This window comes from Pseudophryne corroboree, chromosome 1 (assembly GCF_028390025.1).
Source record: "Pseudophryne corroboree isolate aPseCor3 chromosome 1, aPseCor3.hap2, whole genome shotgun sequence".
NCBI classification, from domain to species: Eukaryota; Metazoa; Chordata; class Amphibia; order Anura; family Myobatrachidae; genus Pseudophryne; species Pseudophryne corroboree.
Window position 1 is genome coordinate 993,054,123 of NC_086444.1, and position 27,623 is coordinate 993,081,745.

At 41.1% G+C, this 27,623-nt stretch overlaps 1 protein-coding gene and 4 pseudogenes across 3 annotated transcripts in view; 3 read left to right on the top strand and 2 right to left on the bottom strand.

Annotated features, from left to right (window-relative positions):
* The window catches only part of ZNF827 (zinc finger protein 827), a 524,965-nt gene that overhangs the window by 14,031 nt on the left and 483,311 nt on the right, over positions 1-27,623 (top strand). The gene's annotated exons all lie outside the window — the stretch shown is intronic.
* LOC134936887 (5S ribosomal RNA) lies at positions 880-999 on the bottom strand (annotated as a pseudogene).
* On the bottom strand, positions 1,168-1,287 carry LOC134943355 (5S ribosomal RNA; annotated as a pseudogene).
* Positions 5,669-5,788, top strand: LOC134936898 (5S ribosomal RNA; annotated as a pseudogene).
* LOC134952427 (5S ribosomal RNA) lies at positions 12,662-12,781 on the top strand (annotated as a pseudogene).

Below are 27,623 nucleotides of genomic sequence, written 5' to 3' on the forward strand. Positions count from 1 at the left end.
ACAACTATTTTTTTCTGATATATATATATATATATAAAATATAGCAACATGACAGCACTCTATGTCTTATAACAAAAGTTTTGCTGGTGCAGGGTCCTGGTAATTGATACAAACACTCACTTTTTCCACAGTTGAAAAAAGAATTAGACCAGCACTCACGTTTAGTAGGTGAAAGAAAAAAAGGGTTTTATTCCTGATAAGCCATCTGGATGTACCCCACTGCTACAGTTCGCCCGACAGCCGTTTCAACGCTCAATGGTCTTCATCAGGGGCAGCTGTCACTCTTTCCGGAGTTGCTTTAAATACCAGAGAGGGCGCCAAACACTTTGAACAGGAAGCCCGGAAGCAGCGCGTCATAGCTGCTGTCCGATTCGTTCCTTCCTGCACGTGGGTTGTGTTGCTATGGTACACAAACCCGGCTCTCTCCTTAGCAACCCGCTCCGGCAGCGTGACCATTCTGTAGTGCAGGCTGATCTGTATTCGTGTGCAGCGGCAGACAGGTAAAGTTGCTGCTGTCAATGTTCCCGGCTTGAGGCACACATGCAGAGTAATTAACCCCACAGAGCGCCGGCAGCATTGAGACACCGACAGCCCAAAAATAATATAAATCATGAAACAATTGTAACATATAAAAATTGTGACATATAAAGCAAGTGAACCAAACATTGTCATCATGCATAGCAAAGGTATCAAACCACTCAGGGAATAATGATATCTAAATGCAACACACCACCATATTGGTGTGTTATAGCCATGGTTAATAGCATCATGCAACATGGGTATCAAACAGGGGTGATGTGAAAGGCCAATGTAAGCGCCATGTAATGTCAGGGACAGAACGGGGATGTTAGTTCGTCACCTATAGGACAAATCTGTCCCTTGGTACAATACCCGGTATTCCCATGCCGTCTCCAAGCATGGTACTAACTGGGCCCAACACTGCTTAATTGCCAAGATCAGACGGGATTGGATGGTTTCCAGTGTGGTATGATTGTATCAGACAGTTGTGCCCATATACAGGTGTGTGCCTCCCGTAGTCTCAGTGTCATCTCCCGTTTCACTGCCAAATCACATCATAGTCCTGTATGTTGGTGTGCAAGGACGGCCACCACTATTGATACCAACAGCTAAGCTGTGAAGAGAAAGAATAAACATACACCGGTACCTTAGATACAACACCCAGTATTCCCACATTGTCTCCAAGTGTGGTACTATCTAGGCCCATCACTGCTTAATTGCCAAGATCAGATGGGATCGGATGGGATCCAGTGTGGTATGGTAGTATCAGTCACCACGGTGTACAAAAGCAATGAGCTATTATACATGTCCAATAAGCAAACTGCAAGAGCCATATGTTGATCAGACGGACAAAAACAATCAAGCATTAGCGGGTGATATATGATTAAACATATCCATTTAGACAAGACATAAACATGACACACGGCGGTGTCTCAGAAAATTAAACCAAAAGGGTAGATTCTGTGCAATGTTTTACAGAGTCAAAGGAAGCATCCCAAACGGAATTCCTCATTGAGCCCGTTAGGGGCCAGTGTTTGTAATCTATCAATCCATTGGTGTTCTCTTTGCAGTAAGATTTTGTTGCGGTCACCACCCCTTTGTAGTGGTGGGATTTGATCCAAAATACAACATTTGAGTTGATTGATAGTGTGTTTTGCCTCCATAAAATGTGTTGCCACAGGTAAATTTGTAAAGTCACTTGAAGTCCCACCCTGGGTAATGCTCTTTTTGATTGTTGAACGATGCTGGCTTAAGCGCTCCTTTAGCATCCTGCTGGTCTTTCCAACATAAAGCAAATTGCATGGACATTTCAGCACGTAGACTACAAACTTGCTGTTGCAGTCAAGTCTCTGTTTAATGGTATATGTCTTGTTATCCTGAGGGTTAATAAACCGATTGCCAAGTAGCAAGAATGAACAGTTTGGACAACCCGTGCATTTGTGAACCCCTGTTTTAGTGGTCAACCAGTGTGAGGGTGTACTCTTCTTTCTCTTAGAAAAATCTGTTACAACAAGCAAATCTTTCAGATTGGGTCCTCGTTTATATGCGAATCGAGGCGGTTGCGGAATGGCTTTTGATAATCCTGGATCCGTGCCAATAAGGTGCCAATGTTCCTGAATCTTGTTGCGGATGAATCTAGAAGCAGTGGTGTACATACTAACAAAGTTAAACCTGTCGTTATCTTTGTTGACAGAGGCGTCTTTATTAGATAGGAGTTCCTCTCTCTTTATTTGACCAATTCTTGTGAGTGCCAAGTCAATCTCCTCCTTAGAATATCCACGATCAAGAAAGCGTTGACTCATAGATTGTAGAGCAGATGGTATTACTGAAGGGTCAGAGGTGATCCGTATCACCCTTAGGAGCTGTGAAAAAGGTAATCCTCTTTTGAGGGGTGCCGGGTGAAAACTCGTTGAAAGCAAAAGGGTGTTCCTATCAGAGGCTTTACAGTGGATCCTGGTGGTCAGTGTATTGTTGGACAGAAGAACGGACACGTCCAAAAAATTGATTTCTGTTTTGCTAAACGTGAGGCTGAATCTAATGGTGCCAGGAAGTGAGTTCAGATGGTCTATGAAAGTAAGAAGTGTTTTCTCTCCCCCATGCCAGATAAAAAACAGATCATCAATATATCTGACATATGTTGACAAGAACTGGCCAAAAAGGGGGTGACCTGTAATGTGCTCTTGTTCATATGCTGACATGAAAATGTTAGCATAAGCAGGGGCCATGTTAGACCCCATAGCGGTGCCCTGCTTTTGTAGGAAAAAAACAATTCTCAAACAGAAAATAATTTTTGTTCAAAATTAGGTTGATCAATAACACCATATATTCTGATGGAGGTCCAAAGTACACATCACTTTCTGTTATTAGCCGTCTGCATGATTCAATGCCAAGTGCATGAGGAATGTTCATATACAAACTCGAGACATCGAGTGTGACCAATAGTGCATCATCAGGGATGTGCTTAATGCAATCCAGTTTCCTTAAGAAGTCAGTTGTGTCCTCAATGTAGCTGGCTGCACTTTTTGCAAGAGGCTGTAGATAAAAGTCTACAAGTTGTGAAAGCGGTTGACATAGGGATCCACGTGTCGAAATGATCGGCCGCCCAGGGGGCTGTGTCAGTGATTTATGTATTTTGGGTAACGTGTATAGGATTGGGGTTTTGGGGTGAGGCGTAGTCAGAAAGTCAGCAGTAGTCTGATTGATGTACCTGTTGTTGACTCCCAAGTTGATTATTGAATCAATTTCCTTTTTATATGTCCATGTGGGGTCATAGGTAAGTTTTTGATAACAGGTTGGGTTGGACAATTGTCCATAGGCCTCTTGTACATAATAGTCATAATCGAGCAGGACTATGCCTCCACCCTTGTCTGCAGACCTGATGACCAGGTGACTGTCATTCTGTAAGGATTTGATAGCAGCTCTTTCTCCCTTAGTGATGTTAGAATAGCTAGGCTTTTGTTCCTTTATATAAGGCATTGTGTCCCTTTTGAGTACCCTTAAGAAGGTGTGGATTGAGGGATTTAGGGTCGGTGGGTCAAACTGACTGGGTTTCTTCAAAGGACAATGAGGTGTAGAAGATGAAACCATTGTGGTGGAGTCTGGACCTGGGGAATTGGAGAAATAGTCTTTAAGACGGAGTTGTCTTCCCAATTTGTAGAGGTCAACCTGCCAATGGAAGCTATCCTGTCCAACAGTTGGCACAAAAGTTAATCCCTTGTTCAGGACAGAGAGTTCCTCATCCGTCAGTTCATGTTTAGATAAATTGAAGACCACTGATGTCTGTGTTTTATTTTCCATTGTTGTTATTTTTTTCTTCCTTTTTCTCCCACCTCTACGGGTGGGTATAGCGGGTTTTTTGGAGCCCTCCTATTGCGCTCAGATCTTGAAAGGTAGGTGGCCCCTTGTGCAGATGTGGATGGTGCATCAGAGTCGCTTGCTGACGTCTGAGATCTGCTTTCAATATCCGTGAATGGTGTGGTAGGTCTTCGTCCTCCACGTCTCTGTTGAGGTCTGTATTTACGTGGCTCACTGCGTGAGACCCAGGGATATACCCTATTTTCCTTATAGTCCAGTTTGACCTGTTTGTATTTATTTTTCTTAAATTTTAACAGGTCACCACGAAATTTATCAATGTCCTTATTTAATTTAGTAAAAAGGTCACAGTCAGGAGATTGTATCGTCCTAAATAGTTCAGAAGCCTCTAGTTCTGAAATGTCCCTTCTGATTTCTGTTAGATCTAGACCAGCCTGTTCAATTACAAGCAGCATTAGATCCTGGGAACATTTATTCAAGATGTTGCACCACTTCGTGCAAAAGTCATTATTGTGTCTCCCCAGTGTGGGTTGATTGTGCAATCTAAACCCTCTGGGGATAAGAGATTCTTTATAATATTGGGAGAGAGTTAAGCCATGCAGATGTAGTTCAACTTCTCTCTTTTTTAGTCTGAGTAAGTCATTTATGAATTCCTCTGGACTGTCTTTGTCGAAAGCCAGGGATTCAGTATTAGCAAAAAGGATCCGTTCCGCATCCGTTTTGTCAAACTGAAGAACAGAGACTAAATCTTTGTTAGCACTGGTAGACATTTATATATACAGGGGTGTATTGAGTGATGTGAAAAAAAAAGAAAAAATGAAAAAAATGCAAAAATGGCAACCATACGTTACTGTGTGCAACTGCCAAAAAATAAAGATCACTATATATTCCTAAAAAAGTTCTAAATAAATGATGATATTCCAAATAGAATTATGATTGGTTAATCTCCACTATAGGGATCTTAACCACACAGACTGGTGCAAGTCAAAAAAGGGATTGGTACAAAATATAGCAACATGACAGCACTCTATGTCTTATAACAAAAGTTTTGCTGGTGCAGGGTCCTGGTAATTGATACAAACACTCACTTTTTCCACAGTTGAAAAAAGAATTAGACCAGCACTCACGTTTAGTAGGTGAAAGAAAAAAAGGGTTTTATTCCTGATAAGCCATCTGGATGTACCCCACTGCTACAGTTCGCCCGACAGCCGTTTCAACGCTCAATGGTCTTCATCAGGGGCAGCAGTCACTCTTTCCGGAGTTGCTTTAAATACCAGAGAGGGCACCAAACACTTTGAACAGGAAGCCCGGAAGCAGCGCGTCATAGCTGCTGTCCGATTCGTTCCTTCCTGCACGTGGGTTGTGTTGCTATGGTACACAAACCCGGCTCTCTCCTTAGCAACCCGCTCCGGCAGCGTGACCATTCTGTAGTGCAGGCTGATCTGTATTCGTGTGCAGCGGCAGACAGGTAAAGTTGCTGCTGTCAATGTTCCCGGCTTGAGACACACATGCAGAGTAATTAACCCCACAGAGCGCCGGCAGCATTGAGACACCGACAGCCCAAAAATAATATAAATCATGAAACAATTGTAACATTTAAAAATTGTGACATATAAAGCAAGTGAACCAAACATTGTCATCATGCATAGCAAAGGTATCAAACCACTCAGGGAATAATGATATCTAAATGCAACACACCACCATATTAGCTGTTGGTATCAATAGTGGTGGCCGTCTTTGCACACCAACATACAGGACTATGATGTGATTTGGCAGTGAAATGGGAGATGACACTGAGACTACGGGAGGCACACACCTGTATATGGGCACAACTGTCTGATACAATCATACCACACTGGAAACCATCCAATCCCGTCTGATCTTGGCAATTAAGCAGTGTTGGGCCCAGTTAGTACCATGCTTGGAGACGGCATGGGAATACCGGGTATTGTACCAAGGGACAGATTTGTCCTATAGGTGACGAACTAACATCCCCGTTCTGTCCCTGACATTACATGGCGCTTACATTGGCCTTTCACATCACCCCTGTTTGATACCCATGTTGCATGATGCTATTAACCATGGCTATAACACACCAATATGGTGGTGTGTTGCATTTAGATATCATTATTCCCTGAGTGGTTTGATACCTTTGCTATGCATGATGACAATGTTTGGTTCACTTGCTTTATATGTCACAATTTTTATATGTTACAATTGTTTCATGATTTATATTATTTTTGGGCTGTCGGTGTCTCAATGCTGCCGGCGCTCTGTGGGGTTAATTACTCTGCATGTGTGCCTCAAGCCGGGAACATTGACAGCAGCAACTTTACCTGTCTGCCGCTGCACACGAATACAGATCAGCCTGCACTACAGAATGGTCACGCTGCCGGAGCGGGTTGCTAAGGAGAGAGCCGGGTTTGTGTACCATAGCAACACAACCCACGTGCAGGAAGGAACGAATCGGACAGCAGCTATGACGCGCTGCTTCCGGGCTTCCTGTTCAAAGTGTTTGGCGCCCTCTCTGGTATTTAAAGCAACTCCGGAAAGAGTGACAGCTGCCCCTGATGAAGACCATTGAGCGTTGAAACGGCTGTCGGGCGAATTGTAGCAGTGGGGTACATCCAGATGGCTTATCAGGAATAAAACCCTTTTTTTCTTTCACCTACTAAACGTGAGTGCTGGTCTAATTCTTTTTTCAACTGTGGAAAAAGTGAGTGTTTATATATATATATATATATATATATATATATATATAGTAGGGGGATAAGGGTACCGGCGACTATTGTTGTGTGAGTACGCAAAAGGTTACTGTTAAAAGGTATGATTCATGAGCCAAAAAATATAAAATTTGAACAAACAGTTTTAATAGCACATATAGATAAGATGTTTAAAAAGGTCATAAAACATCCAAAGACAAGTAAAAAGGTAAAAAGGTAAGGACTTAGCTTTTTAAAATAGGCAAGGGGGTCACTGCAGGGAATCCAACGCGTTTCGTCACATCAGACTTCCCTGCAGTGACCCCCTTGCCTATTTTAAAAAGCTAAGTCCTTACCTTTTTACCTTTTTACTTGTCTTTGGATGTTTTATGACCTTTTTAAACATCTTATCTATATGTGCTATTAAAACTGTTTGTTCAAATTTTATATTTTTTGGCTCATGAATCATACCTTTTAACAGTAACCTTTTGCGTACTCACACAACAATAGTCGCCGGTACCCTTATCCCCCTACTATATATCCTTTAGGCAGCATTGTACTAGTGTTGCAACCTTAAGGGGTGGCAGACACCTTTAACAAGGTGGTTGTGTTTTTAATTAATTTTTTAGCATACGATTTTCATCACTGAGATTTTAATCCACAAGTGGCGCTGTATCATCCTTCGCATATATATATATATATATATATATATATATAAAAAGCCAAGAAATTGGGTGCGAGCGACCAATGGTGTCTATATTAAAGGAACGTAAAAAGGATTGTATATAAAAAAGACGTATTTATTTTTGCACGATAAAAAGGAGGGGGAGGGTAATACACTGTGGTTTATAAAAAATTCATAAAACACAACGATTAATATAAAAATGGAGTACAAAGTAGAAGGAATAAAAAAAGGTACAAGGTGCATATCAATTGGTAGTATATATATAAAAAAAATGCTTATCTTAGGTACAGGAGGTAGGTCTGAGAAAGATCATGGAGTGCCCAACGCGTTTCGTCCTTCAGGACTTCATCAAGGGTGGTGTGGTACTGAGACAAAGCTCCTATTTATACCACTATCAATTAAACTATGTATGACATCACTTCCTCCCAGAGTGATGTTCAGGGAAAACCACATATTTTGTATGTTTTCAAAATTAGACAAATTATATGTAGGTAATGGGTGTCTTAAGAACAGAGCTAGTTACAAACATCAACTTAAAAAACGAGCAGTGTAGTGAGTGTAATCTATTAATTGTTCATATGAGTACTGGCATCCCGGACTTCCGCCCCACTTCCTGTAGTGTGACGGGTTCTTTTGCGCATGCGTCAACTCCCGAGTACACGTTCGGGTGACGGATGTCTCTTTAATGGTCCTTCTGCGCTTGCGTTGACTCCCGCGCAGTGTCTTGTCCCGGAAATTGTCGTACACTTCACCGGATGTCACGTTGCATACAGGAACCCGGAACCGCGATGCATCGTGAACCGCACTCAGGAATCGGAGCTCTCTGTGCGTCACTTCCTGTGGGAACTTAATTCAGCGAATGATCTCCGGAGGCTTGTCTTGAAACGCACGTGGAACGCAAACATTGTTTCTGATATCATTAATAATGGGTCCCAATGGCGGATTATTACTTCTTTGGATATACAGTCTGTGGCTTCTTCATTTAGACTGTATATGAGTATGGAGCTTGTCCAGAAAACATATGGAGGAAATAAAAAATATATGAATTACCAGAGTTTTATGATGGACTTCATTCGAACCAATTATATATTCATTTTAGTGTTATATAAAAAAGGAAATAAATATTGAATATTAGGTAATAAATTATTAAAGTGCCTGTGCTGATTCTCTTTTATTACTTATGTTTTATTTTATTTATTTAGTGCAAGAGTGTAAAAATAACATTAATGTGTCTTATGAGTAGTGCATAGGATAATATCCATACATAATAAAGGAAGGTGAAAACAAAAAGTGTTTAGGGTTTATATGAGTGAATATTTAGAATGACAGCTGTTTTACTGGTTTAGGAACTTTTTACGTGCATACATTGTCTCTACAGCACCTAGTCTTCTCCGGAGGTCGCCCTCCCCGATACTGGCCAGGCCCATAAAAATGCTTAGCTTCCACGATCGGACGAGAGTGGGCGTTCCATTTTGGTATGGCTATAGTCTACTTAGCACCAGTTCACCAGAAATTATTTACAACTGTAAGATGGTCTAGAAATAAGAAGAGAGCGCCATTCCCAAACACCACAGTGTTTATTATAAGGGAGAAAGAAAGAAGGGGGGGGGGGGGGAAAGGGGGGTAGTATCAAAAAGGTACTTAAAGAAAAGGAGAAATTTCGTAGCTTTCGTTAAATCCAGCCGGATGCATCGTCCTCAATTGAAATATCCAAAACATCTCCCTTCTGGATAGCAGGTTTGCCAGATCGCCACTTCTTTCGCCAAGTGTGACATGTTCTATGGCTTTGTATGTTAAGGCCTCAGGATTGGAATTGTGGTGTAGCAGGAAATGTTTAGAAACTGCATGTGCTTCCACCTTATTTTTGATGTTTCGAACGTGCTCTTGAATCCTTAGTTTTAACTGTCTTTTTGTCTTCCCAATATATTTTTTACCACAGTCACATTCCAAAAGGTAAATCACAGATGTTGAGTTGCAGTTCATGTATTCTTTTATCTTGAATTCTTTCATATCACCTGTTGCAGAGAAAGTCTTTCGATTTGGGTGTACATATTTGCAGGTATTGCAGTGTCCACACTTATAGCTACCTACACACCTGATAAGAGGTTCTTTCTTGTTGTTTATGGGTCTCAGCATGCTCGGTGCCACTAAGTCCTTAAGATTTTTTGACTTCTTAAAAATGATTTCAGGTTGTGGTGGTAATATGTCTTTTAAAACAGGGTCCATTAAAAGAATGTTCCAGTGAGTTTTCATTGATTGTCGGATGATTTTCTCATGTCTGCTGTAAGTCGTGATAAAGGCAGTAGAGTCTTTTTTCTTTTCCCTTTTCTTGTATGTTAGGAGGTCATTTCTCACCAAAGTTCTTGTTTTATTGACCGCCTTGTCAAGAATGTTCGTGGGATATTTCTTATCCAGGAATCTGTTTCTGTATTTCTCCAATTGGTTGTTGCATTCCTCTATTTCGCTACAATTCCTTCTGATTCTATGGAACTGTGAATAGGGGATATTATTTTTCCACTGTTTTAAGTGATTACTCCTGTAATCCAAGTAGCTATTGGTATCCACCGGTTTGATGTAGTTCCTCGTGATGATGCTATTTTCTTTCCCCACCAGGATGAGATCCAAAAATTCAATTTGTTCCTTGTCAGTTTTTGAAGTAAATGTGAGATTCAATTCATTGTGTGCCAGGTATTCAATAAAAAAATTGTTATAATCTTCTATTGTGCCGTCCCAGATCATCAGGATATCATCTATATATCGCTTGTAAAACACAATAAAATTCTTAAAAGGGTGGTCATTGTAGATGTATGTTTCCTCCCATTTTCCCATAAATAAATTAGCAAAACTTGGTGCGAAAATAGTTCCCATAGCGGTTCCGCAGCTTTGTAAATAAAAATTGTCTAAAAATTTAAAATAATTATGGGTTAAAATGAAGAACATGATGTCACAGATAAATTGTCTGTGGGAATCAGTCATTGAAGGATCATTGTCCAGATATTCTTTGCATGCTGCTACACCCTTTGTATGTTCGATACATGTATAAAGTGCTTGCACATCGATTGTGACCCATAAATATGTTGATTTCCATTCGATGTCTTTGACTGAATTGAGTACTGCGGTTGTATCCTTGAGGTATGATGGTAATTGGGTTACATATTTCCTGAGGAAAACATCTGCATATTCGGAAAGATTTGAAGTAAGAGAATCTATACCGGCCACTATTGGTCTGCCTGGTGGGTTTGTGATTGATTTGTGAATTTTTGGTAAGAAGTAAAATATCGGGGTAACGGGGTAGGACTGCATTAGTGTCGCCCAATAGTCTCTTGGCTTCTGAATCAGAAGTAGAACCTATCCAGGAAAAAAACCTCTCCAATAAAGAACGAGAAGCACTAAAGAAACTACAAAAGAATACTGAGATCATTATCAAACAAGCTGATAAAGGGGGGGGTTTAGTGATCATGGATCGAGAAAAATATGTAACAGAAGCCAAGAGACTATTGGGCGACACTAAATCGTACAAAATATTACAAAAAGATCCAAAAGAAGATTATCTGGAAGATCTTCGATCACTACTTTTAAATGGACTACGTACCAGCATTTTAACAAAGGAGGAATACCAGTTTTTAATGCAGTCCTACCCCGTTACCCCGATATTTTACTTCTTACCAAAAATTCACAAATCAATCACAAACCCACCAGGCAGACCAATAGTGGCCGGTATAGATTCTCTTACTTCAAATCTTTCCGAATATGCAGATGTTTTCCTCAGGAAATATGTAACCCAATTACCATCATACCTCAAGGATACAACCGCAGTACTCAATTCAGTCAAAGACATCGAATGGAAATCAACATATTTATGGGTCACAATCGATGTGCAAGCACTTTATACATGTATCGAACATACAAAGGGTGTAGCAGCATGCAAAGAATATCTGGACAATGATCCTTCAATGACTGATTCCCACAGACAATTTATCTGTGACATCATGTTCTTCATTTTAACCCATAATTATTTTAAATTTTTAGACAATTTTTATTTACAAAGCTGCGGAACCGCTATGGGAACTATTTTCGCACCAAGTTTTGCTAATTTATTTATGGGAAAATGGGAGGAAACATACATCTACAATGACCACCCTTTTAAGAATTTTATTGTGTTTTACAAGCGATATATAGATGATATCCTGATGATCTGGGACGGCACAATAGAAGATTATAACAATTTTTTTATTGAATACCTGGCACACAATGAATTGAATCTCACATTTACTTCAAAAACTGACAAGGAACAAATTGAATTTTTGGATCTCATCCTGGTGGGGAAAGAAAATAGCATCATCACGAGGAACTACATCAAACCGGTGGATACCAATAGCTACTTGGATTACAGGAGTAATCACTTAAAACAGTGGAAAAATAATATCCCCTATTCACAGTTCCATAGAATCAGAAGGAATTGTAGCGAAATAGAGGAATGCAACAACCAATTGGAGAAATACAGAAACAGATTCCTGGATAAGAAATATCCCACGAACATTCTTGACAAGGCGGTCAATAAAACAAGAACTTTGGTGAGAAATGACCTCCTAACATACAAGAAAAGGGAAAAGAAAAAAGACTCTACTGCCTTTATCACGACTTACAGCAGACATGAGAAAATCATCCGACAATCAATGAAAACTCACTGGAACATTCTTTTAATGGACCCTGTTTTAAAAGACATATTACCACCACAACCTGAAATCATTTTTAAGAAGTCAAAAAATCTTAAGGACTTAGTGGCACCGAGCATGCTGAGACCCATAAACAACAAGAAAGAACCTCTTATCAGGTGTGTAGGTAGCTATAAGTGTGGACACTGCAATACCTGCAAATATGTACACCCAAATCGAAAGACTTTCTCTGCAACAGGTGATATGAAAGAATTCAAGATAAAAGAATACATGAACTGCAACTCAACATCTGTGATTTACCTTTTGGAATGTGACTGTGGTAAAAAATATATTGGGAAGACAAAAAGACAGTTAAAACTAAGGATTCAAGAGCACGTTCGAAACATCAAAAATAAGGTGGAAGCACATGCAGTTTCTAAACATTTCCTGCTACACCACAATTCCAATCCTGAGGCCTTAACATACAAAGCCATAGAACATGTCACACTTGGCGAAAGAAGTGGCGATCTGGCAAACCTGCTATCCAGAAGGGAGATGTTTTGGATATTTCAATTGAGGACGATGCATCCGGCTGGATTTAACGAAAGCTACGAAATTTCTCCTTTTCTTTAAGTACCTTTTTGATACTACCCCCCTTTCCCCCCCCCCCCCCCCTTCTTTCTTTCTCCCTTATAATAAACTACTGTGGTGTTTGGGAATGGCGCTCTCTTCTTATTTCTAGACCATCTTACAGTTGTAAATAATTTCTGGTGAACTGGTGCTAAGTAGACTACAGCCATACCAAAATGGAACGCCCACTCTCGTCCGATCGTGGAAGCTAAGCATTTTTATGGGCCTGGCCAGTATCGGGGAGGGCGACCTCCGGAGAAGACTAGGTGCTGTAGAGACAATGTATGCACGTAAAAAGTTCCTAAACCAGTAAAACAGCTGTCATTCTAAATATTCACTCATATAAACCCTAAACACTTTTTGTTTTCACCTTCCTTTATTATGTATGGATATTATCCTATGCACTACTCATAAGACACATTAATGTTATTTTTACACTCTTGCACTAAATAAATAAAATAAAACATAAGTAATAAAAGAGAATCAGCACAGGCACTTTAATAATTTATTACCTAATATTCAATATTTATTTCCTTTTTTATATAACACTAAAATGAATATATAATTGGTTCGAATGAAGTCCATCATAAAACTCTGGTAATTCATATATTTTTTATTTCCTCCATATGTTTTCTGGACAAGCTCCATACTCATATACAGTCTAAATGAAGAAGCCACAGACTGTATATCCAAAGAAGTAATAATCCGCCATTGGGACCCATTATTAATGATATCAGAAACAATGTTTGCGTTCCACGTGCGTTTCAAGACAAGCCTCCGGAGATCATTCGCTGAATTAAGTTCCCACAGGAAGTGACGCACAGAGAGCTCCGATTCCTGAGTGCGGTTCACGATGCATCGCGGTTCCGGGTTCCTGTATGCAACGTGACATCCGGTGAAGTGTACGACAATTTCCGGGACAAGACACTGCGCGGGAGTCAACGCAAGCGCAGAAGGACCATTAAAGAGACATCCGTCACCCGAACGTGTACTCGGGAGTTGACGCATGCGCAAAAGAACCCGTCACACTACAGGAAGTGGGGCGGAAGTCCGGGATGCCAGTACTCATATGAACAATTAATAGATTACACTCACTACACTGCTCGTTTTTTAAGTTGATGTTTGTAACTAGCTCTGTTCTTAAGACACCCATTACCTACATATAATTTGTCTAATTTTGAAAACATACAAAATATGTGGTTTTCCCTGAACATCACTCTGGGAGGAAGTGATGTCATACATAGTTTAATTGATAGTGGTATAAATAGGAGCTTTGTCTCAGTACCACACCACCCTTGATGAAGTCCTGAAGGACGAAACGCGTTGGGCACTCCATGATCTTTCTCAGACCTACCTCCTGTACCTAAGATAAGCATTTTTTTTATATATATACTACCAATTGATATGCACCTTGTACCCTTTTTTTATTCCTTCTACTTTGTACTCCATTTTTATATTAATCGTTGTGTTTTATGAATTTTTTATAAACCACAGTGTATTACCCTCCCCCTCCTTTTTATCGTGCAAAAATAAATACGTCTTTTTTATATACAATCCTTTTTACGTTCCTTTAATATAGACACCATTGGTCGCTCGCACCCAATTTCTTGGCTTTTTACAACATTTTTTACAGCAATTTACCACTGCTGTTTTTATTTTTGGGGCCAGCTGACACCCTTTGTACCAAGGGAGTGTAAAATTTGGACATACATTTTACATTTGCAGTGAGGGCCAACCTACCACAAGTGGCGCTATTTTTTCTTGTTGTTTACATATATATATATATATATACAAATGGCAGGCTATGCAGCAAACAGCGGCACTCAGAGACTGACAAAGCAAAAGTAAAGTGTTAGTGCTTTTAATTCATGGCTGGATTCACCAGCCATGAATTAAAAGCACTAGCACTTTACTTTTGCTTTGTCAGTCTCTGAGTGCCGCTGTTTGCTGCATAGCCTGCCATTTGTATGAAATTTCTCCAGAGGGCACCAGAGCAACATGCTTCGTCTCCAGGAGAGTGCCGATCCGACATTTGCAAGTATATATATATATATATATATATATTATTTTTTTAATAATCCAAAAATGCATTCTGTCATGGATTGGGTGGCTATATGTGCCTCTTTATACTTATGCCCAGCAGGAGTTTGTGGATTTGACAATGGAGTCAGAAGCAAGGAGCAACAGCCATAGCCTAAATAACCTTTTTTGGTGGAAGGGGAACAAATTAGAACAATATAGTAACAATTACTATTAGCTGCTTTATTAGCACATACTGGTATCTTACACACAACCATCCCTCTGGGATTTGTATCACAAGAATTTCTGCATGCAGGGATGAATTGCTGAGGATGAAGGCATCATGGAATGAACCCGGATGGCCAGTTAAAACACTCATGATTTTAAAATGCATTATATCATCCAGCTAAAGTGCCCAATATTGTGCTCTGGTGCTATCTATTGCACATTCACTGAAAAAGTATGATGTATATAAGTATAAATATGTGCACTAATCAACTCATGAAACTGCTGATGGTGTTCTGATTGATACTCCAGGGATATCTCAGTCAGGTGGTGATTTGCATTGTGCAGGTAGGTGCACAATATACCATGGCCTTGGACATCCATTAATACTACTTCAACACTGTCCTACATGCTTTTGTGTACTTAAAAAGTAATCACTATCAATTTCCTACCATTAGAATGGTGTTTAGAAGCCAAAATCGAATGTCTAACATCATTCTAAACATTTGGGGATTTGAGGTTCAATTTTGAGTTTCATTTCAAATCGATTTGCACATTGAATTTTAGCAAATGATGGGATTTTATGTTGGCCCATTTGAAAACATCGATGTTTTTGAGAAATTCAATTTCTATTGTGATGTAGGTTGAATTTGGCTTTTGAATCGATTTGACATTCAGTTTAGTCTTTAGTAAATCTCTTCAATCCAAATCGAATGGAAATTGAATGAAAGTTGAATGCTAAATCCCTTGAAACTCCAAAATTGAATTTTAGTAACCAGACCCACTGGTTCAGCTCAAGTATCTGACTCCAGTCCAATTCCAGTCTGGTCCGACACTACACTTCCGTTCTAGTCTGGTTCTAGTCCAGTTGCAATCTGCTCCAGTAATCAGTTGTTTCCATTTCAGTTCAGTATCTAAATTCCCATACACACCGGGAGAGATGTGTACTGAGTGATCTGTCACAGACCGCTCAGCACACATCTCTCCCCCACTCAGTACACAGCGCAATGTGTGCTGAGCGAGGGGGAGCCACTCATTTCACCCAGCGGTGAAATAAGTGACCTGCTAGATTTTGCCTGCATTAAGGCCAATCTAGTACCAGTGATAGCGACATGCTGGGCTGCACATTGCTATCGTTGTGGGGCGTAAACACAGAGAGATCCGTGTTTAACTTCTAAGTAACCTCAGATTGCTGTGAAGTCAGATTGCTTAGAATTTAAGCACGGATCCCTCTGTGTGTAGCCCCCTTTAGTCTGGTGTCAGTCAGACACTGGAAGCAACCCAGTGTCCAGTCAATACAGCAACTGCCCAGGGCTGCCTGACTCTGTGTCTGCTAACTATCCTGACACCTGTCTGCAGTCTTCACCATTATTTTTCTGCAAATAGCTACCATTGTCTACTAATCCAGTGGAAGTTTCAAATAGCCTTTCAGTGTGCTTCCATTTCAGATAAAACTTTAGCTGAATGATTGCATTTCTGCACCTGTTCTGTATCCAGACCTCCAGCGGTTCCCAAATGCGATCCTCAATGCACCCTAACAGTCCACACAGGGGCGCTTTAAGAGAGGAGGGCACCCGCGTGCATCCTCCATCACGGGCCCCCTCCTCTCCAGCAGCTAGTAGACTCTGGCTTAAAACCACAGTCTATTGTTGTTAGCGTCGGGAGCAGAGGCAGAACTCTGGGAAGCAACGGAGTCATCTGCCGCCGGGCTCCTGCTCTGGAGGGGGGCACCTCTCCTCCCATTCTGTGACACCATTCAATTAAGTTAATTGATAGCTGTCACTATCTCTTCAGTGGGTGACTTCCTCACTGGTCCCTGCACCTTACAAATCACACCCTCTTTATTATACTGAATATACACATTTTACAAGTATCACACCCAGGATTAGAAACCACAACCTATTACACTGGAAGCAGACACCTTCCTGATGACAAGAGAAAATGCCAGGCGCTATGATTTAAACAAGTGCGTAAGCAGCTCTCTCAGGGGCAATTGGTATTTCGCCCCTAATAAGGAAACAGAAAAAACGAAAAAATGAGAAAGCGCTATTCACATTTGATGTGGATTTTATTTTTCCTTAATAATCAATTTTTGCTAAAAGCACATTCAAATGCCGGCCGGCAACGCACAAACAATAATGATAAAAAATATATATATATTACAATCAACTAAGTAATAATCACACTGATTATGGATAAAATCTTTCACCTATATATTATAAGCACAATGATTCTAAATTCTAATCTGTTTTATATTAAGACAGAAATTTACATGCATACAATTAATCCACCTGTTTGTCTTCTCATGTAAATATCTTATTGCTGTTTGGTCTGACACTTTATAGACATGTGTCTCTATAGCAAAATTAGACCACACTTATGTCCATGGATCCCGGGTTAATAAAGTGCATATATTCCCAATGGATACGACCAATCCTATGGTGGACTGATTCGGAGATATTAAGTGTGGTTCATGGATAAAGTTAATGCATGTATGATGAATATGTCACTGTGTATATGATAATTGAAAATACCGTGAAATAGCCTCTGTTTAGGCACAAAGATGGTAATGCTCCTCCTGGCTGATGCTCCACAAAAGCCTTTTCGTTAGGGTTGAGCGGCTTTTATCCGCAGTGTGCTCCGTTCTCCTCCCGGCCGGTGAGCACTAACCTCGGCCTTATCCGGAGTCCATGAACGGGTGATGTTGAAGGATTTTTTCCCCCTTTCCAAAGGAACTGTGCTCCGTTTTCCTCCCGGCCGGTACGCACTCCCCTCGGCCTTGTCAGGAGTCCGTGAGCAGGTAAAGGTGAAAGGTTTCTCCTCTCCACAGAGACTGTGCTGAGCTGGCTGGCTGGTGGGCTCGGTCTACAATACAATGTGACCGGAGATGCTGACATACGCGTTTCTCCGCCTACTTGCAGGTATCGGCGGCTTCCTCAGTGTCATGAACTTTCTCCCCTGGCTACTCCTTTTTAATAGCCATTCAATTGAACAAATCATGTGCAATTAATATACTAATCATTCCCTCTCTCCATAGGCATATATCTCTATCCTATTATTAGTCATTATTACTTTATCGATTTATATACTGCCTAGGAAACAGTTTTATCGATTTATAAGTGGAGTTCGATCATAGAAAATTGCGTGTTATATATATTTCTTTATGTTAATTAAACTGTAAAGATTGGGGACACTCTTATGCATAGATATAAGAAAGAAAATAAAAATGCAAATGAGTGCCATTATTATGGGTATATATTGAAATGTCTCTTGTTGGCAATACAGAAGAAGGGTCTTTTTATATTTTTTATATTTATTATTAATATTTTTTTATAATATATATTTTTTTTTTTTTTTTTTTTTTTATATATATTTATTTTTATTTTTATTTTTTAGATTATTTGCACACTATGTTATTCTTTATATATATATTATATATGTACATTTAAAACTGTTTCCTAGGCAGTATATAAATCGATAAAGTAATAATGACTAATAATAGGATAGAGATATATGCCTATGGAGAGAGGGAATGATTAGTATATTAATTGCACATGATTTGTTCAATTGAATGGCTATTAAAAAGGAGTAGCCAGGGGAGAAAGTTCATGACACTGAGGAAGCCGCCGATACCTGCAAGTAGGCGGAGAAACGCGTATGTCAGCATCTCCGGTCACATTGTATTGTAGACCGAGCCCACCAGCCAGCCAGCTCAGCACAGTCTCTGTGGAGAGGAGAAACCTTTCACCTTTACCTGCTCACGGACTCCTGACAAGGCCGAGGGGAGTGCGTACCGGCCGGGAGGAAAACGGAGCACAGTTCCTTTGGAAAGGGGGAAAAAATCCTTCAACATCACCCGTTCATGGACTCCGGATAAGGCCGAGGTTAGTGCTCACCGGCCGGGAGGAGAACGGAGCACACTGCGGATAAAAGCCGCTCAACCCTAACGAAAAGGCTTTTGTGGAGCATCAGCCAGGAGGAGCATTACCATCTTTGTGCCTAAACAGAGGCTATTTCACGGTATTTTCAATTATCATATACACAGTGACATATTCATCATACATGCATTAACTTTATCCATGAACCACACTTAATATCTCCGAATCAGTCCACCATAGGATTGGTCGTATCCATTGGGAATATATGCACTTTATTAACCCGGGATCCATGGACATAAGTGTGGTCTAATTTTGCTATAGAGACACATGTCTATAAAGTGTCAGACCAAACAGCAATAAGATATTTACATGAGAAGACAAACAGGTGGATTAATTGTATGCATGTAAATTTCTGTCTTAATATAAAACAGATTAGAATTTAGAATCATTGTGCTTATAATATATAGGTGAAAGATTTTATCCATAATCAGTGTGATTATTACTTAGTTGATTGTAATATATATATATTTTTTATCATTATTGTTTGTGCGTTGCCGGCCGGCATTTGAATGTGCTTTTAGCAAAAATTGATTATTAAGGAAAAATAAAATCCACATCAAATGTGAATAGCGCTTTCTCATTTTTTCGTTTTTTCTCTTCACCTTCCTGATGAAGCTGTTTGCTCCTGTATAGGAAATATGAGAATTTTAACTATATGAAGATACTTCTCTGACAATTACACATAACTTCATATAGTTAGACTTCTCATGCTTCTTCTACAGGAGCAAATAACTCCATCAGTAAAGTGTCTGCTGTCAATGTAACAGGTCATGGGTTCTAATCCTGGGTATGACTGCTAAGAAATGTGTGATTTAAAATAAAAGACAATTAAATGTATAAATACAGTATATAAAAATTTTCCTGAACATTCCATACACACACACACACACACACACACACACACACACACACACATATAGAAAGGGGGGTGCAAGTAGCGCTACGACCTTATCTTCAGAGGGACGCCGAGGTTACAAATAACTTAATCAGAAATATGATTTTAACAAGTGCACAACTTATATATGTGTATACGTGTATATATACAGAAAAACACTCCTAGAAAGTCCAGTGGCAGCCGCCAGATTTCAAACAGTCCAATTTCCAAGCAAAACCAAAATCTAAGTATTGATCAAGGGTAAACCAGCCACGCCTTCAGTGTTTTTTTCAAATAAGTGACTCAATACAGTGTCCTCTAATAGATACCCAATATGCATACCAGATATAAATGACTGTATGCTTGTAAAGGGATCTTTACATCTCCGTCTTCATCCTCACTCCACTTTTCCTCTTATGTCCTTCCGGATGTTTGACGTGATATTTTGCGTGGATATGGGACGGAAGGCAATGTATCAGAAAAAAGTGCACAGCTCAATAATAAGGTGACTCTGTGCTAAAGTGCATGAAAAGTGCAATAAACGTGCAAACTGGTACAAAAAAGTGCAAAAAAGTGCTACAGTGCTATGCTGTGCCAAAAATGCTCAAAAATGCTTAAAAAAGAGAGAAAAAGCACCCTGCCATTAATGTGCTTATTTTACCGATGTCAGAAAGGTGCAGCACAAAAAAAAAAAAATATATATATATATATATATATAGACGAAGAGAAATGGGAGCACTCACCAGTCTTCATTATAGTGGTAATTTATTTGAATATCATGTCAGACAGAGATGCTCTGTCTGACATGATATTCAAATAAATTACCACTATAATGAAGACTGGTGAGTGCTCCCATTTCTCTTCGTCTATACAATTTACTGGTGATTCTGTTTAAGATCCCCAGTTTTGGAAGGCACCCCAGCAGAAAATTTGAAAACGTGAGTGTGGACCAAACGTTTGATATATATATATATATATATATATATATATATATATATACAATAATAGATTTAGCAACTGGGCAGCACTCACATTTTTTACTCTTAAGGTGCAATGAATGGGTGGTAGTCTCAATGTTGTTTGTCCCACCACGAATACCTTAAAATTAGAATGCTCCCAGGGGAGAAAAAGACTCTAATAGTGTGATACTATTTTAACACACATTTATTATAACGAATAAAAAACATATAGGTGGACTCGTACAATTTAATAAAAATACAAATGCTTATCTGTCAATCACTGTAAATAGTGGAAAGTCATCGGGCGTTCCCAACGCGTTTCGTCCCGTAATTCTATGCTGGGACTTCCTCAGGGGTCATAGATCCTATACATATATTTATCTTAATATGGGAAATAGGGGGGCACCAATATTTATCTTGCCTCCGGGCAACTGTGACGAACTTACGCCACTGGTCGGGAGGCAAGATGCCGCGCCTCCCGCTGACCCCAGCCCGGCGTCTAGCAACAGGCGGACGCCAGGCACAAGGTCTCTTTGTCCCCGCCCGGCACCTAGCAACAGGCAGACGCCAGGCGCTGAGAGCCCCCGGATCCCTGGCAACGGGAACGCCAGAGACAGATGGTGTTCCCCGTTGCTAGGTAACTAAGTACTCAGCTGTTGTACAGGGACTTGCAGCAGGGCTGTATTTTATAATTAGGGGTTTCTGCGGTGATTGGTGCAGCACCATTTATATTCCCTTCCTGTTCACTACCAAAACGCTGGTGATAGAACCTGCTTCAGTGTGAACTGGTCAGCTCGTAGGAGATCCTGTCAGCCTGTGTGGTGCCCGTGACCCGGGGGAACTTGCTGGATTGATTACCTGACCAGATCCAGTCAGCCTTGTGTTCAGGTTTTTGTGGAGTTTCCACACAAACATTGCTTGCTTGCATTTCTGTATATGGGATGCGGTCAAGATCCCGCAGGATGGTATCCTGGCAGTTGGAATACCAACACCGGAATCCCAAACCAGCACAATCCCGACATATTCTCCCTCTGTGGGTGTCCACGACACCTATAGAGGGAGAATAAATTAGTGTGCCGAGCGTAGCGAGGCACCGTGCCCGCATCGTGGCGAGATCAGCTTCTCCTGATGGACCAGCTTCTCCTGATGGTAACCGAAGAATGATCGGTTACCATCATTCTTCACGTGTACAAAACCAGACTGTCTGACCACGAAAACTGCTATGCATCTATTTTTCTTCATGCTAATGCATGTTGTCATTACATGTTTCAGCCAGCAGCCCCAGCAGACCAGTCAATGTCGGTGAGAAATAAGAGAAGGGAGGGGAGACTGCAGGATGTAATGCAGTGTATTTTTTGTGTGTGTGTGTGTGCAGGACAAACGCGCACCTTCTCGCACATTGGCCCTCATTCCGAGTTGTTCGCTCGCTAGCTGCTTTTAGCAGTAGTGCAAACACTAAGCCGCCGCCCTCTGGGAGTGTATCTTAGCTTAGCAGAAGTGCGAACGAAAGATTAGCAGAACTGCTTGGAAAAAATGTCATGCCGTTTCTTAGTAGCTCCAGACCTACTCCTACCTTGCGATCATTGCAGTCAGTTTAGTTCCTGGTTTGACGTCAAAAACACGCCCTGCGTTCGGCCAGGCACTCCCCCGTTTCCCCAGGCATGCCTGTGTTTTTACCTGATACGCCTGCGTTTTTTAGCACACTCCCGGAAAACGCTCAGTTACCTCCCAGAAACGCCCCTTTCCTGTCAATCACTCCCCGATCAGCCGTGCGACAGAAAAGCGCAGCTAGATCTTGTGTAAAATAGCATAGTTTTGTGTGAAATAACTTTGCGCGTGCGCACTGCGGCCCGTACGCATGCGCAGAAATGCAGTTTGTTTGTGCCTGATCACTGCGCTGCGGCCGAAAGCAGCTAGTGAACAACTCGGAATGACCACCATTAGAAGGTGCGAGTTTGTTGCACAACTCGCCGAATGTAATAGTCTGCAAGTTTTTAAGTTTGAGGCTATTACATTGTGCAAACGTATGGGCAGAGCAGCAGTGAACTGTTATCTCAGAAGAGGAAGAGGCAACTGCAACTCTGGGTCTCCCTGTGACATACCCTCCTGTCACCTGGGGCTCCGCCTGTATTCCCTCGATGCACCTCTGCTCAGCGCCATAACATGGCATCAATATGCTTTTTCTTAGCTGGACAACCTGGGCCTATATTTACTAATAATCCGAGTTTGACCGGGAATTCACTAAGCACAAATCTCGGCAGTGTTTGGGCTATTCGTAATGGTTTTAACGGCAAAGTTCAAAAATACGAATGAATAGACCATCTGTCAAACACGGCTGTTATTTCATACAACACGGGTATTCACTATTCATTCGTATTTGGGTGTTAGTCTCTGAGTGCTCAATTGCGGTCGTATTTTTTTGCGATTCGTTAAAAAAAGCGGCAAAAAATAGACCTGCTTTTTTCAGGCGTGTTTACATGTGTTGCAACTAACAAATCACTCACACCTGAATTAGGATGCCTATAAAAGGATCTTAGGCCCATTTCGATCCATCTACACTCAGAAATGGCAGCAGGATTGTGGGCCAGTGATATTTTGTGTGCTGTGGGATTCCTCAGACTCAGACATCAGCCTGTAAGTAACCAGGGCCAAGAAACTGAACATGGTCAGCAGGTTGTACAGGTTCCGCGGAGGCTGCGCAGGCCTAGTTTTTTCAGGGGGCGTTTAAACTTGAACGCATTGTCCGATGATACGGTCATACAGATGTTCCGTCTAAATCGTAACAATATTTTCCGTCTGTATGACCTTGTCAAACTGGGCCTAGACCCTGAGACTGCACGCTCTCGCTCTGTCTCAGGCCTGCACAAACTCCTGGCTGTGTTGCACTTTATGGCTACTGGCAGCTTTCAGGCTGTGTCTGGGGATGTCATAGGAATCTCACAGCCCTCATTTTCTAGAATATTAACACAGGTGATGTATACCTAACTACTTCCTCTATTTTTGGTTGGTTTTAATTACTCGGTGGCCAGTTCTGTCCTAAAATCTCATGTTTAATTTTCTTTCAAATATACACACAGGTGTTGGCTGTTTTGCAGCCCCACATCGATGCCTCAATCTGCTTCCCTACCCAGGAGTCTCAGTGGCATGCCGTCAGGGTAGATTTCTATGAGCTGGCTGGCATGCCCAATGTGCTGGGAGCCATAGATTGCACACACATTCAGCTGAGACCACCTGGGGCAGGCAGCACATCTATATTAATCGCCATCTAGAGCACTCCACAAATGTGCAGGTGGTTTGTGATGCAAATCTCAAAATAATGAGTGTTGTTTCTGGTTACCCTGGGGGCTGCCATGACTCCTTCATCCTCAGTCAGTCATCCCTCTTTGATAAGTTTAGGACGGACAAATGCCAGATGGATGGCTGCTGGGTATGTAATTTTATATATGTGGGCCTGTGTCTACTTTGTCCCTGGACTGATACCGTAAGCATATATTTACTGGTGGGGGGGCTCAGCGGTGCATGGGGGGTAAGCGCGACTGGGATAGCAGAGGTGGCAGCGCATGCACAGCAGGACATTGGGGTATTTTTTACAAAAAAATACCCTGATAATGCTGCGGAGTGGCATCGCAGGGACAGAGCTTGCTTGTAAGCACTGTCCATGCATGCGATAACTGATACATCTGTGCAATGTAATCAATTATTGCAGTGTGGATTTGGGTCGATTTTATCACATGTTGTATCTGTCTAGGAGTACCCTGTCTGCTGTATCAGCCAGGGGTGCCCTGTCTGCTGTATCAGTCCAGGGGTGCTGCTAAGTCTACTATATCAGTCCAGGGGTGCCCTGTCTGCTGTATCAGTACAGGGGTGCTACTAAGTCTGCTATATCAGTCCAGGAGTGCTCTGCGTGCTATATCTGAAATAGATGTGCTCTCTTTGCTGTATCTGAAAGGGGTGATCTGTCCATCCATCAAGGGGCTCCGCCCCAGTGTAAAATTAAAATAATAGAAGCTAAAAACAAAAATCCTAAAATTATAATTATATATTTTTTGGGTTTGTTTGTGCTGTACCCCAGTGTACTTATCATTTTTTTTTCATAAGTACTGTGACACTGCCGGTCAGACCGCATTATATTATTTCCTACTCATACATGTATTGTGTGACACTGTTGGTGAAGTCAACCGAAGTGTGTAATTATTATATATATGTCTGACTCATTTGTGCGACACTGTTACCACCTGTGTGTGATACAGGTTGAGTATCCCTTATCCAAAATGCTTGGGACCAGAGGTATTTTGGATATCGGATTTTTCCGTATTTTGGAATAATTGCATACCATAATGAGATATCATGGTGATGGGACCTAAATCTAAGCACAGAATTAATTTATGTTACATATACACCTTATACACACAGCCTGAAGGTCATTTTAGCCAATATTTTTTATAACTTTGTGCATTAAATAAAGTGTGTGTACATTCACACAATTCATTTATGTTTCATATACACCTTATACACACAGCCTGAAGGTCATTTAATACAATATTTTTAATAACTTTGTGTATTAAACAAAGTTTGTGTACATTGAGCCATCAAAAAACAAAGGTTTCACTATCTCACTCTCACTCAAAAAAGTCAGTATTTCGGAATATTCCATATTTCGGAATATTTGGATATGGGATACTCAACCTGTATAAAAAATCCTACATATTTCTGACTCATTTGTGTGATGCTGTTGGTGCAGTCAACCGCAGTGTGTAATTATTATATATATGTCTAGCTCATTTGTGCTACACTATAGCCGCGGGTGTGTGATATAAAAAATACTTCTACATATCTCTGACTCATTTGTGCGATACTGTCGGTGCAGTCAACCGCAGTGTGTAATTATTATATATATATATTTACTCAATTGTGCGACACTGTAACCGCCGGTATGTGAGATAAAAAATACTTCTCCATATTTCTGACATATTTGTGCGATGCTGACGGTGCAGTCAACCGCACTGTGTAATAATTATATATATTTCTGACTCATTTGTGCTACGCTGTTGCTGTACCCACTTTGTGTTGATAGAAATGGAGGACAAACAATTGAAAGAGCAGTAACCACTTCCTGCTACTAGTGCTGAAGCTGCTGCCACTAGTCATGACATTGACAATGCAAGTCCATCAACGTCGTCTTCTAAGGCCGATACCCAATGGCGTAGAGGGCATGTAAAATCAAAGAAGCAATATTTTATGGTGATAAATAAAAAAAGTAATGTTAGCGGATGGGAAATGTAAAATTGGCAAGATGTCATTAACTATACAAAGTGGAAAGGAAAGGCTAAGGCTAAGGCCTGTGTTTATGACTGGTGGATCTGCATCTCATAGTGATGATGTAAGCCCTCCTCCCTTTAGAAGAGTTAAAAAAAATAAACTTGTTAAGGCACAGGAACCAACTGTGCATTCAGAAATATCACCAATCCCCAAGGAGAGTCCAAGTGTGTCCGCAGTTGTGATATATAAGCCTGACCTTTCCAATACTGTACGAGAAGAGGCGGTTCCTTCCACCATTTGAACGCCCTCTGCAAGTGTTGGGAGGAGCAATGCTAGTCAACATACTGCCATTGAGATTGAGGATGTGACTGTAGAAGTACACCAGGATGAGGAGGATATTGGTGTAGCTGGCGCTAATGAGAATGTTGACGATGAGGATTTTGATGATGATGATGATGTGGTTTAAATAAGGCTCCAGTGGAGATAGTTGTTGCCCATGGCATGAAAAATCCCATTGTCATGCCTGGGCAAAAGACAAAAAAAAAATCCACCTCGTCTGTGTGGAATTATTTCTCCCTACACTCAGACAATTACTGTGTAGCCATCTATAGCCTTTGTAAAGCCATTGTATTTAGAGGTAGGGACTGTAACCAAATAGGAACCTCCTCCCTGTTACGCCACTTGCAGAGCATCCATCACAAGTTGTTGAAACATTCAGAAACTTCAGATAAGAAAGTAACCAGTCCAGCGACACTTAGCTCCCTTTTCATTGTTGGCTCCAAGCGCCTGCAATCCACACCACCAACACCCTCATTGCCAATTTCCTCCTCAATCAGAATCGGAAGTAGTCCTGTATCCAATTCCTCTGGAGGATCCTTGAGTGCTATGCCTACTGCTGCTGCTGTTGCTCCTGTTGCTCCTAGGAGTCAATCTTCATCCCAAGAGAGGACCAGGAAGACTACTTGCAAGGAAGATGAACTATGACAGCAGTCACCCAGTTGCAAAGCGGATTACTGAGGCCATAACAACTATGCTGATGTTAGAAATGCGTCCAGTATCCGCAATTAGTGCAGTGGGATTTAGACAGTCGATTGTCGTACTATGTCCACGGTACCAAATCCCGTCTAGATTCCACTCCAGTAGACAAGCAATTCCCAGCCTGTACAAGGACATTAAAGAATGTATTATTAGTTTCTCAGAAATGCCGTTGTACCCACTGTCCACTTAACCACGGATATGTGGACAAGTGGTGCTGTTGCCAACTTATTCAAAGGCAGGCTACGCTGTGTATCGCCAGTTTCAGTAAGAGGAACACCGCTCAGAGCCACTTAAAAAAACTCAGGGAAATCAATGCACAATGGCTTACCCCACTTGGACTCTCCTCGGAACTTGTGATATCTGACAATACCACCAATATTGTGAGAGCATTACATCTGGGTCAATTCCAACATGTCCCATGTTTTGCTCACACAATTAATTTGGTGGTGCAGAATTTTTTTTTAAATGACAGGGGCTTGCAGGAGTTGCTGTCGGTGGCCTGAAAAATTTGTGAACATTTTCGACATTCAGCAACTGCGTGTTGAAGACTGGAGCTCCAGCAAACACTCTTGAATTCACCTGCCATCATCTGAAACAGGAGGTAGTAACGAAGTGGAATTCTACCCTTTATATGCTTCAGCGGATGGAGGAGCAGCAAAAGGCTATTCGAGCCTACACATCCACCCATGACATAGGGAAAGAAGCGAGAATGCACCTGAGTCATGCACAGTGGAGAATAATTTCCATGTTGTGCAAGGTTCTCAAACCTCTTGAAGTTGACACATGTGAAGTTAATTCAGACACTGCC